General features: G+C 44.3%; 1 long non-coding RNA gene across 1 annotated transcript in view; it reads right to left on the reverse strand.

Moving 5' to 3' along the window:
- LOC140399491 (uncharacterized) overlaps positions 1–3002 on the reverse strand; it is a 67270-nt gene extending 64268 nt beyond the window's left edge. Inside the window, exon 1 of the long non-coding RNA XR_011937701.1 lies at positions 2374–3002. This is a non-coding gene — a long non-coding RNA (uncharacterized lncRNA). The remainder of the gene's footprint in view (positions 1–2373) is intronic.
- Between the last annotated feature and the right edge of the window lie 8487 nt (positions 3003–11489).

Below are 11489 nucleotides of genomic sequence, written 5' to 3' on the forward strand. Positions count from 1 at the left end.
CGTTCACTAATACCACCGCCTCCCCTTGCAATTTGCCACTCACCATCACGTATCTGCCCCCACTATCCGCCACTATAGTCTTTGCCTCAAACATTACCCGCTTCCCCACTAGTATGGCCACCCCCTGTTTTTTGCGTCTAGCCCCGAATGAAACACCTGCCCCACCCATCCTTTGCATAGTCTGACCTGGTCTATCAGCTTCAGATGCGTCTCCTGAAGCATAATCACATCTGCTTAAGTTTCTTTAGGTGTGCGAGTACCCATGCCCTCTTAATCGGCCCGTTCAGCCCTCCCACATTCCACGTGATCAACCGGGTTGGGGGGCTCTTTACCCTCCCCCCTTGACGACTAGCCATCTCCTTTTTCAATCCAGCTCCTCACCCGGTTCCCACATAGCCGTATCTCCCCCAAACAGCGCCCCCTTGCCCCGACCACCCCCCCATACCAGCTCCCCCTTCTCCCCAGCAACTGCAACCCAGTTAACCCCCCCGCTAGATCCCAAACTAGCGTAATTGCACCCCCCATGTTGCTCCCAGAAGTCAGCAAACTCTGGCCGACCTCGGCTTCCCCCCGTGACCTCGGCTCACACTGTGCGAGGCCCCCTGCTTCCTGCTTCCCTGTTCCTGCCGTGATTACCATAGCGCGGGAACAAAGCCCACGCTTTCCTTTTGGCCCTGCCCCTGATGGCCGGTGCCCTCAGCTCCTCATCCTCCCTCCCCCCCTCCCCCACGACATGGGGAAGAGAGAAAAGTTACAGGGTCGCAGGATTAACAACTTGGGAAGTCATCTCTTCCCTCTTTTCCCCCCTTCATCCCACATATTCACCCCCCCCCCACTTTGTCCCAAACGTTCTTTTTATGGCCCGCTCACTCCAGTTTCTCCTCGACAATAAATGTCCACGCCTCATCTGCCATTTCGAAGTACTGGTGTTTCCCTTGATGTGTGACCCACAGTCTTGCTGGTTGCAGCATTCCAAATTTAATCTTCCGTTTGTGCAGCACCGCCTTGGCCCGATTAAAGCTTGCCCTCCTTCTCGCCACCTCCGCACTCCAATCTTGATATACGCGGATCACCGCATTCTCCCACCTACTGCTCCGAGTTTTCTTTGCCCATCTGAGGACCATCTCTCTGTCCTTATATCGGAGAAATCTCACCACTATGGTTCGAGGAATTTCTCCAGCCCTCGGTCTTCGCGCCATAACTCGATAGGCTCCCTCCACCTCCAGCGGACCCGTTGGGGCCTCCAATCCCATTAACGAGTGCAGCATCGTGCTCACATATGCCCCGACGTCCGCCCCTTCTACACCTTTGGGAAGACCAAGAATCCTTAAATTCTTCCTCCTCGCATTATTCTCCAGCAACTCCAGCCTTTCCACACACCTTTTGTGTTGTGCCTCGTGCATCTCCATTTTCACCACCAGACCCTGTATGTCATCCTCATTCTCAGCAGCCTTTGCCTTCACGACCCGAAGCTCCTGTTCCTGGGTCTTTTGCTCCTCCTTTAGCCCCTCAATCGCTTGTAATATCGGGGCCAACAGTTCCTTCTTCATCTCCTTTTTGAGTTCTTCCACGCAACGCCGCAGGAACTCTTGTTGGTCAGGGCCCCATTTTAAACTGCCTCCTTCCGACGCCATCTTGCTTTGTGCCTGCCTTCCTGGCCGCTGCTCTAGAGGATCCACCGCAATCCGGCCACTTTCCTCTCTTTTTTCCATCCGTGTCCAGGGGGGATTCCCTTCTGGATTCCAGCACAGTGTTTTTTGCCGTTAAAATTGCCGTTAGGGCTCCTATCAAGAGCCCAAAAGTCCGTTCCACCGGGAGCTGCCGAAACGTGCGACCTAGCTGGTCATCGCCGCACCCGGAAGTCATGAAAAACTATGTTGTAAATGTATCTGGTTTGGAAAGCCTGGCCAGTCTGAGTTGATCCTTTATATCAGACTAAATGAGAAATCTAATCTCTCCAAAGGATATTTAAAATTATGAGCATTTTTCGACGACTGCCATCAAAGTGTAATTCACAGGTTCACCTGCTCCCTCTTCTTAAACACTTTGGGTACATTTTCTACTTCCATGCCTGCAACACAGATCTCTATGCCCACTCCTGTCCCAAGACCCTCATCCCCACCCAACAACTGCCAATTTTATTGTTGCTAAAATCATGTCCTTATTGTCGGTTCACGGACTGAAAATATTTAATCAGTAATTTCCAGGCTCTTCTCCGATCTCTCTCTGACAGTTAATTTACTGGGAATTGCGATACTGTGCCGAGGAAAGTGTAACCTCTCTACCTGCACCACTCGCTACCTGGTGACTATGGCAACTGCGGATCTGCTGTTTATTATCACGCAACCAATACTGAACAGAATTAGCACTTACTATTTCTCCTGGACGTTCCTGGACCTCACCACTGTGTGTTGTGTTAATTCGGTTCTGAAGTCTGCCGCCAAAGATCTTTCTGTCTGGTTCACCCTCGCTTTCTCCTTTGATCGATTTGTGGCCATTCGCTGCCAGAAACTAAAAACGAAATATTGCACCGGGAAAACTGCGGCTGTGGTTCTGGCAGCAACCGGCCTCATGTTCTTTGTCAAAAGCATCCCCGAGTACTTTATATTCGAACCGCGAATGACAATTGACAATATTCGTTGGGGCTGTAGGACAAAGAACATCTATTGGACTGACTCCAGATGGATTTTATATAACTGGTTTTATCAGGTATTAACTCCATTGCTCCCATTCGGTTTAATTCTGTTGATCAACGCTCTGACAATCAGACACATTTTAGTGACCAATCGGGTCCGGAAGGCACTGAGGGCTCAGAGTCAGGGAGCAAATCGCAGAGACCCAGAGATGGAGAGCAGAAGGAAGTCAATGATTTTACTTTTCAGCATCTCTGGATCTTTCATTCTCCTCTGGACGGTGGATGTTATAAAGTTTTTCTATTTGGACGTCAGTGGATTAATTTATGTCACCCTTCCTCAGTATAATTTGCAACAAATCGGATTTATGCTACGGGATTTAAATTGCTGCACAAACACATTTATTTATGTGGTTACTCAGTCTAGGTTTAGGGAGCAGATCAAGATGGCAGTGAAATATCCGGTTACATTAATTATTAAATTTATGAAGAAACTAAAATGAACCAACATCCTCTCAGCCAATTAGAAGCTCCAGCCGCTGACTGACCGCCCCATAGCCAATCAGAAAATCCAAACACTGACTGAAATCCCAGCTCCGCGAACCAGCGCCAGCCGCTGCCTGACACATGCGAGCATCAGCCAATCAGGGACTTAGCTTTCAGACTAACAGCTGCCATATCCATTCAGTGAGTTCGGAATACGCACCGATATGAACCTCAGCCAATCCCAGGCTTACGTTTCAGACCAACAACTGCCATAGCCAATAAAAAACTCCGCTTTCAGACTGACAACTGCAGTGAATCAGAAAGTTCAGAATACTAACTAACAGATGCCGCAACCAATCACAGACTCACTATTAAGACTAACAGCTGGCGAACCCAATCAGAAGCTCCACGAGCTGGCTAACAGACCTTCACCCAATCAGAGACTCCTCACTCTGATTGACAGCTGCGGCAGCCAATCAAGGAGCTCTGCCTGCAATCTAAGGCCCATTTCAGCCAATCAGAGAATCCTCACCTTGACTGACAGCCAATCAGACTATTCAGCGGACTAATCGACAGACACTCAACCAGCGAGGTTACTGGAAACCGTGACTCACAACAGCTGTAGGCTGTTTAGATTGGGCAGCACGGTAGCATAGTGGTTAGCAAGTCCAAGACCCTCCCTTGTATGAAAGAGGGGGAATAGAACGCATATGAGTTAGGGGCGGCAGGGTAGCACAATGATTAGTGCAGTTGCTTCACAGCTCCAGGGTCCCAAGTTTGATTCCTGGCTTGGGTCACTCTCTATGTGGAGTTTGCATGTTCTCCCCCTGTGTGCGTGGGTTTCCTCCGGGTGCTCCGGTTTTCTCCCACAGTCCAAAGATGTGCAGGTTAGGTGGATTGGCCATGCTAAAATGCCCTTAGTGTTCAAAATTGCCTTAGTGTTGGGTGGGGTTACTGGGTTATGCAGATGGGGTAGAGGTGTGGGCTTGGGTAAGGTGCTCTTTCCAAGTGGCGGTGCAGACTCGATGGGCTGAATGGCCTCTTTGTGCACTGTAAATTTTATAATCTATAGATCCGCCTGGTGCCTCAGTCAACTAGTCATGCCCAGCAGTTGTCCGTCCTCTGGCAAGGATTGCGGTCCAATAGTCGGTTGGAATTTGAAGCCACAGCTGATGACAAAGACAGAGATGCCCTAAAGTCTGATGGACTCCCCTTTCTTAGCCATAATCCTGCATTCGATTCACGTTCAGCTAACAGTCTAATTCCCCTCTAAATGCTTCAATTGAACATGTCTTCACCACAAATCCATACAGTGGAGTCGCCAACCTCCCCACTCGCTGTGTGAAAAAGGTCACTGTTTATATATGATGTGGAGATGCCGGCGTTGGACTTGGGTGAGCACAGTACGAAGTCTTACACCACCAGGTTAAAGTCCAACAGGTTTGTTTCGATGTCACTAGCTTTCGGAGCGCTGCTCCTTCATCAGGTGAATCTGCTCACCTGAGGAAGGAGCAGCGCTCCGAAAGCTAGTGACATCGAAACAAACCTGTTGGACTTTAACCTGGTGTTGTAAGACTTCGTACTGTTTATATAATCATTGCTACATCTACTCACACATTTAAATCAGAACAACTCATTCTTCATCTTTTCACAAATTAGAAACCTTTATCCCTATCTTCTCTAGACCACTCATGATTTCAAATCTCTCGATTAATTCGCCTCTCAAAATTTCTGAGGGAAGGAAAACCCACCTCACATCTCCAATTTCTTTTTTTTCTTTATTCCTGGGATGGGATGCCATCGGTGGCTGGGCGACCATTTATTGCCCATCGCTGAGGGCATTTAAGAGTCAACGACAATGCTGTGGGTCTGGAGTCACATGTAGGCCATACCAAGTAAGGACGACAGATTTCCTTCACAAAAGAACATTAGTGATCTCGATGTTTTTTTTTACGGCAATTGACAATGGTTTCATGATCATCAGACTTTTAATTTCAGATTTTTATTCAGTTCAGATTCTCAATAACTGATGTTCCTCAGCACTGGGAATATCCTGGTGAATCCTTTCTGCACTCTATACAATAATGTGGAGATGCCGGCGTTGGACTGGGGTGAGCACAGTACGAAGTCTTACAACACCAGGTTAAAGTCCAACAGGTTTGTTTCGATGTCACTAGCTTTCGGAGCGCTGCTCCTTCCTCAGGCGAATGAAGAGGTCTGTAACTTCACGTCCTTTCTGAACTGTGGCATCCGGAACTGGATGTAATACTTCAACCCAGACTTTTCCAACTTCCATGTAACCTATTTACTCTTGTATGCGATCCTCTATCAATAAAGCTGATTACATGATATTGGATTCTATATTCACTCAAAATGGCCCAATAATTTCAAGCAACTTTTTGGTTTTATTGATGTACCCTTTATTTTATTCAGTTTCTGCACGTGTGCTCTGCTATTATGACCGGACCTGGGAAAAGGTGCCCTGGATGGTTAAATTTCCAAACAGGACACTAAATTTGTTGTGGTCCGGGCTGAGGGCGAATGTGCTGTCTCCACTTTCTTATTCAACTCCATCGTTACGTTGAAACAAGAATCATTTAAAAGCGACCCCCATCTCCCTGGGTAATCGTTTGATATTCCAGCCTTTTTGATTAGAATGAGCCAATAAAACCAGGTTTCTCTGATTCAGGCAAAGAGTCAGTTTGTTGGTTATTAAAAGCCAAGAAAAATATTTAGAAACTCAACAAAATTACAGATAGATATGAACTAAAATGATAAGATTGCAAATAAATTTTAACATAGATGTATATATGAATTAGCCCTTGGCTTGTACGTAAGGCATAGATACCGGGCAGAAACGTAATCAGTCAGAGCAATTTTATTTTCTCCATGGTAGCTGAAGGGACTATCCCATTTCCTTTGGATCGTGCTTTCTGGTAGGCCTTGCACTCCTGAGAATCCTGCTGAATGAAAAAATGAAATGAAAATCGCTTATTGTCACAAGGCTTCAAATGAAGTTACTGTGAAAAGCCCCTAGTCGCCACATTCCGGCGCCTGTTCGGGGAGGCTGGTAAGGGAATTGAACCGTGCTGCTGACCTGCTTTTAAAGCCAGCGATTTAGCCCTGTGCTAAACCAGTTCCTGCTCGGCTGGCGATAAGCAGCACAACCCAGAACTGGCTGGCAGACCTATAGGGAATTCTCCACCGGGAGAGAATCAAGTACACCATCTGAGGGTCGGACGAGAGATTCTGCAAAGCATGGGAGCCATTCATCAGCCTGTTCCAAGACCTGTTCGAGGTCAACAGTGACTAGAAAGAGAGGAAGGGAGGAAGAGACACAAACATGGGGAAAAAGCAGAGTAGGAGAAAATGAAACCCAAGGGTGTTACAGAATGAAACCTGAGGGCAAGGAAAGGAGGGGAGAGACCAAGCAGCCCCCTCCCTCCGCTCCCATGACAAAACCTAAAATCCCAACAAAAAGAAGTAGAACACAGTATATGGCACCCAGGGAATAAGGCAACATAAAGAGGAAACCAAAGTATCAACAAAGGAAAGGAGGAAGGGGGAAGGGGTTTGGGGTATCGGGGGAGGCAGATGGGGACATCCCATGTAAAAAAATCTTTGTAAATAAGAAACAACTTTATTTGGAATTACCAGATACACTTGAGCTGTTGCTCTGTAAAAACTGGAAATTTCCAATAAAAATATTTTAAAAAATGAACTGCACGCAATGCTCCAAATTAACCTAACCAAGATCTTATATCGCTGCAAGATGATTTCCCAACTCCTGTACTCAATGCTCCGGCTGATGAAGGCCATCTCCCATTTCTGTACCCAAGTCTCCAATCTATCTATATTCTGTTTATCCTCTGACAATCCTCAGCACTATCAGCAACTCCACCAATCTTCGTGTCATCCACAAACTTACTAATCAGACCACCTACATTTTCCTCCAATCATTTATGTATGTTATAAACAGGCGAAGCACGGTGGCACAGTGGTTAGCACTGCTGTCTCACGGCGCCGAGGAACCCTGCTCTGGGTCACTGTCCATGTGGAGTTTATGCAATCTCTCCGTGTCGGCGTGGGTTTCGCCCCACAACCCAAAGGAGTGCAGGGTAGGTGGATTGGTCACGCTAAATTTCCCCTTAATTGGGAAAAATATATATATATATATATTTTTTAATATATACTATTGTCATGTGAGAGTACCTTTAAGACATGGATGTTTAAGCAATGTATCTTTAAGAAAACAGTGATGTCAGAGAGTGGGTGGTGCTGATGTTAGATCAGCCATTTTGCAGTTTTAGTTTTGCAGGTTTCAAAAGAGCTTGGGGAGTGTCTGTGTTTGTAGTGAGCTGGATCTCTGCCATGAAAGACTATCACTGGATTATTTGGGTGATTTAAACTCATAATTGTAAAGCCTAATATCCTTCTTGTAAGAGCATACAGTGCTAGTCTGTGTCTAATGTTCTTTTGGCAAATCGGGCATTCCTTCCTTGGGGTGGTTTGTTTTTTCTCTTCATTTGGGTGAGCCACATGCTGTTATAAGCCCTATCACATCACCTGATGTGATTCTGATTAAAGGTGTTAAGTCTCTTGGAAGTTTGAAGGAACATTTTGAGGAATTATTTACTGTTGCAATATTTTCTGAGTTATCTTTGCAGAAATGGGGTGTTAAGGGATCCAATGTTGATACTAATGTCATGTGAGAGTACCTTGACGCATTGGAAATGGCAAAAATTCAGTTGCAAATTAAAGAAATGGAACATGAGAAGGAATTAAAGTGGCTTGAATACGAGAGAGACAGAGAGGAAAAAGAAAGAGAGAGAGAGAAGAAAAAGAAAGAGAAAGAGAGAGAGCAGAAAAAGAAAAGGAGAAAGAAGAAAGGAGAAAAGAAAGAATAGCCCTAGCAGAACAAAAAGAAAAAGAAAGGGAGATACAGATCAGGGAAAAAGATAAAGAGAGGGTGTTAGAACTTCAGAAAATGGCCATGCAACAGAACAATCAGTTAAAATTGGCAGACGTAAAGGGAAACGTACAGTTGGATGATAGTGATGAGGATAGTGAAAAAGAGCCTCATAGTCGAAGGCTTGGTGGGAATCTATTTAAATATGTCCAAGCATTGCCAAGGTTTGACGAGAAGGAAGTGGAAGCCTTTTTCATTTCATTTGAGAAGGTAGCTAAACAAATGAAATGGCCACAGGACATGTGGGGATTACTGATTCAAACAAAGCAAAACTTAACCCTTTGCATCACTACCGGAGGAGGTATCTGGAACGTATGAGGAGGTGACGAAATCCATCTTAAGTGCATATGAGCTAGTGCCTGAAGCTTACAGACAAAGGTTTAGAAATTTAAGGAAAAAATTTGGTGAAACATACATGGAGTTTGAAAGGCTCAAACAGAGTAATTTTGATAGGTGAATAAGGGCTTTGAAAATAGACCAAACGTATGAAGCTCTCAGAGAAATCATACTTTTGGAGGAGTTTAAAAATTCAATTCCTGATGTACTGAGAACTCACGTGGAAGAACAGAGGGTTAAAACTGCGAGATTAGCAGCGGAAATGGCAGATGATTATGAATTAGTTCATAAATCAAAGATTGGTTTCCGACATCAGTTTCAGCCGCTGAGGGATAGAAACTGGGGACATGAGAAATACTCAAGGGGAAAGGTTAAGGTGATCTGATGGGAGACAATAAAGAGAGTGTACCTCAGATTAAAAAAGAAATCCAGGAGGGTGGAAAAGAAATGAAAAGTTTCAAATGTTTTCACTGTAATAAACTAGGCCATGTAAAGTCACAATGTTGGTGGTTGAAGAAAAGCACTGGGAAGGCTGATGTGGTAAAACAGGACAAGACGGTGGGGTTTGTTAGAGTGGTAAAGGAAGGCCAAAGGGAAGCGAAGGAGGTGCAAACGATTGTACAGCCTGTTCAAGAAGTAATTGTTAAGAAGGTGCCAGATGTCTTTAAAGAATTTACTTGTGTGGGTAAAGTTTACTCATGTGTATCAGGTGGAGCAGGTAATGAAGTCACAATTTTAAGAGATACAGGGGCTAGTCAATCTTTAATGGTAAGAGGTGAGGAATTATGTAGTCTGGGAGGAATGTTGCCAGAAAAGGTGGTGATATGTGGAATTCAGGGTGAGAGGAGTAGCGTTCCATTATATAAGGTAAGGTTGGAAAGTCCAGTGAAGAGTGGTGAAGTGGTAGTAGGAGTAATAGATAAACTACCTTGTCCAGGAATACAGTTTATCTTGGGTAATGATATAGCTGGATCGCAGGTGGGAGTGATGCCTACTGTGGTTGATGAGCCAGTGGAAAATCAGTCAACTGAAGTGTTGAAGGACGAATATCCTGGGATTTTTCCGGATTGTGTCGTAACAAGTTCGCAAAGTCACAGGTTAGGACAAGAGGAGAAATCAAAGAGTGAAGATGAAGTTGAAGTGCAATTATCAGAAACAATTTTTGATCAGATGGTTGAAAAAGAACAAGAACAGGTGGAGGATGAGGCGGATATTTTTAGTTCAGGAAAGCTGGCGGAGTGACAACAGAAAGATGTAGAAATAAAATGGATATATCAGAAAGCATATATGGAAGAGGAATCTGAGCGTATACCAGAGTGTTATTACCGGAAAAATGATGTCTTGATGAGAAAATGGAGACCTATACAGGCGGATGAAAAGTGGGCAGAGGCTCATCAAGTAGTATTGCCGGTAGGGTATAGAAAGGAGGTGTTGCGAGTTGCACATGAGGTACCAGTGGGAGGTCATTTGGGAATAAGGAAAATTCAAGCTAACTTCCAGAAACATTCCAGAGGCCATTCCAGTACGTAATATTACAGCTAAAAGGATTGTGGAGGAGTTACTTAAATTCTTTACTAGATATGGACTACCCACAGAAATTCAATCGGATCAAGGTACGAATTTTACTTCAAAGTTATTCAAAGAAGCTATGGATAGCTTAGGAATAAAAGAATTAAAATCAACTGCGTGCCATCCAGAATTGCACGGAGCATTAGAAAGGTGGCATTAGACATGAAAGACAATGTTGAGGGCGTATTGTCAAGATTATCCAGAGGATTGGGATAAAGGAATCCCATTCGTATTGTTCGCAATTAGGGTTGCACCTAATGACTCTACCAAATGTAGTCCTTTTGAACTAGTTTTTGGTCATGAGGTAAGAGGACCACTTAAATTGATTAAGGAAAAATTGGTGGGTGAGAAATCGGAAATTACACTATTGGATTACGTGTTAAATTTTAGGGAACGATTAAATAGAGCAGGTCAATTGGCTAGACAACATTTGAAAGTTGCACAAAATGTGATGAAACGGGTAGCGGACAAGAAATCCAAAGTTCGTAGTTTTGCCAGTGGGGATAAAGTTTTCGTGTTGTTACGAGTGGTAGGGGAGCCTTTAAAAGCTAGGTTTTGTGGACCGTATTAGATTGAAAGGAAATTAAGTGAGGTGAATTATGTGGTAAAAACACCAGATAGAAGGAAGACTCACCGAGTGTGTCATGTGAATATGCTTAAAAGGTACTTTGAAAGGGAAGGAGAGAAAAAGGAGGCTTTAATGATTCTAACTCAAAGTGACGAACCAAATCCAGATGACTGTGAATTTGACATACCTCAAATTAAATTGGAAAATGAGGATGTTCTTAAAAATTGGGATGAATTGTTAAATTACCTTCCAGAGGAAAAACGAACTGACCTGAAAGAGTTATTGATATCACATGGGCAAGACTGTGGAGATAAATTGGGAAGTACTAAAATGGCTACACATGATGTAGATGTGGGAAATGCTGTTCCTATCAAACAACATCCATATAGACTTAACCCTTTCAAATTGGCACAGGTTAACAGAGAGATTGAGAATATGCTGAAGAATGGCATAATTGAAGTGGGTTGCAGCCAATGGAGTGATGGTACCTAAACCAGACGGTACCCAACGGTTGTGTGTGGACTACAGAAAGAACTGACTCTTATCCTATCCCACGTTTGAAGGATTGATTGAGAATGTGGGACAATCTGCTTTTATTTCCAACTTCCGGACATGGAAAGAACATTTAAAACATTGTATGGAGTTCTTCGATCGGCTTCAGGAGGCGGGTTTGCTGATGAACCTAGCCGAAAGTGAATTTGGAGAAGCCCGAATCACGTTCCTTACGGAGTTTCCGTTATCCTCAAGACAAAGGGAAATAATGCGATTTCTTAGCATGAATGGCTTTGATCGAACAGTTGTGCAAAGGTTTTGTAACGTTATTACTCCACTGATGGACTTGCTAAAGAAACCTAAAAATTTTCAATGGACAGCGGACTTTCAACAGGCTTTTGACTGCCTGAAAGCTGTGATCACCAATGCTCCTGTAT

This window comes from Scyliorhinus torazame, chromosome 22 (assembly GCF_047496885.1).
Source record: "Scyliorhinus torazame isolate Kashiwa2021f chromosome 22, sScyTor2.1, whole genome shotgun sequence".
Classification (NCBI taxonomy): Eukaryota; Metazoa; Chordata; class Chondrichthyes; order Carcharhiniformes; family Scyliorhinidae; genus Scyliorhinus; species Scyliorhinus torazame.